The 1,218-nt window shown below is 51.0% G+C and overlaps 3 protein-coding genes across 5 annotated transcripts in view; 1 reads left to right on the top strand and 2 right to left on the bottom strand.

The window, feature by feature from the left end:
- rad51d (RAD51 paralog D) overlaps positions 1-1,218 on the bottom strand; it is a 477,561-nt gene that overhangs the window by 92,823 nt on the left and 383,520 nt on the right. The gene's annotated exons all lie outside the window — the stretch shown is intronic.
- The window catches only part of LOC109959351 (N-acetyltransferase 9-like), a 561,041-nt gene that overhangs the window by 368,499 nt on the left and 191,324 nt on the right, over positions 1-1,218 (bottom strand). The window lies entirely within an intron of this gene.
- Positions 1-1,218, top strand: part of foxred1 (FAD-dependent oxidoreductase domain containing 1) — a 34,302-nt gene that overhangs the window by 23,776 nt on the left and 9,308 nt on the right. The window lies entirely within an intron of this gene.

The raw sequence follows: 1,218 nt of genomic DNA, 5'->3' as shown, positions 1-1,218 counted from the left end.
CAATGAGTATTCCTTTAGTGTAGGACTGAAATTAAATAAATTTTTCAGTTCTTCAAATGTCAAAGGAACACCCTGGTCATTTAAAAGCTGTTTCACCAACAGGATATTATTTTCAAACCAATTATAAAGAAATAGAGATTTATTCTTATGAGTTATATATTGGTTGTTCCAGATGTAACATTTGTGTGGGGAAAAGTTGTGTTTATAGGCTAGGGTCCATGACAATAGCATTTGTTTGTGAAAATTGGAAAGTACTACTGGGATTTTATTAACATTGTATTGACAGAGCAAGGTAAATTTTAAGCCACCAATTTTAGAGAAAACACAGTGAGGGAATATATACCAGATAGATAAAGGAGATTTCAAATAAGATTTCAGCCAATTGATTTTAAAGGTGTTGTTTAGGGTGGTAAAATCTAATAACTTAGAATTAGGTTGTGGGGGCACTAACCCTCTCGGCGAGGTGTGTCAGTGGCTGGGGGTGAAAAAGACACGGACAATGCCGCTGCACCCCCAGAGCGATGGATTGGTGGAACGCTTTAATCGTACCCTGGCCACTCAGCTCGCGACCCTGACCAGCCAGATCAGCGTGACTGGGACCACCCCCTGCTGCTGGTCCTGTGGGCGTACAGGACAGCTGTGCAGGAGTCTAGCCACTGCACGCCAGTGGCCCTCATGTTCGGCCGGGAAATCCGAACCCCAGTGGACTTGGTGTTTGGACCGCCTCCTGAGCTCGAGATCCCTGTGGGACCAGAGCTGGATTACTTCCAGCGGCTGAGGGAGCGCTTGGGCTCGGTCCACCAGCTGGCCAGGGAGGCTCTGGTGGACGCTGGGGCCCAACAAAAAAGGGCTTATGACGTGAAGGCCCATGGACCTGTGTTGAGGCCTGGGGACAAGGTGTGGGTCTACTGCCCCCAAAGGAAGCGGGGACAGTCACCCAAACTGGCCCAGCACTGGCAGGGCCCCGGTGAGGTTTTGGATCAACTGTCTGATGTTGTTTTCCCGGTCCGGATGCCGGGACGGATCCTTTCCAGGTTAGTGACTCTGGTGGTACAGGGGGAGGGTCCGATGGTGGGGATGGGATCACCCGGCGGCCAGGGCATGTACGCCGGGTCCCAGAACATTTAAGGGACTTTGTGTTGGACTGATGAGGGTTGTGGGGGCACTAACCCTCTCGGGTGGGGGCTATGTGGCGACCCTGACCGGCCGCCGCTGTTC

Source organism: Monopterus albus, unplaced genomic scaffold, assembly GCF_001952655.1.
Source record: "Monopterus albus unplaced genomic scaffold, M_albus_1.0 scaffold38.1, whole genome shotgun sequence".
NCBI lineage: Eukaryota > Metazoa > Chordata > Actinopteri > Synbranchiformes > Synbranchidae > Monopterus > Monopterus albus.
Note: the sequence above shows the minus strand (reverse complement) of the source record. Positions and strands in the feature narration are given on the sequence as shown.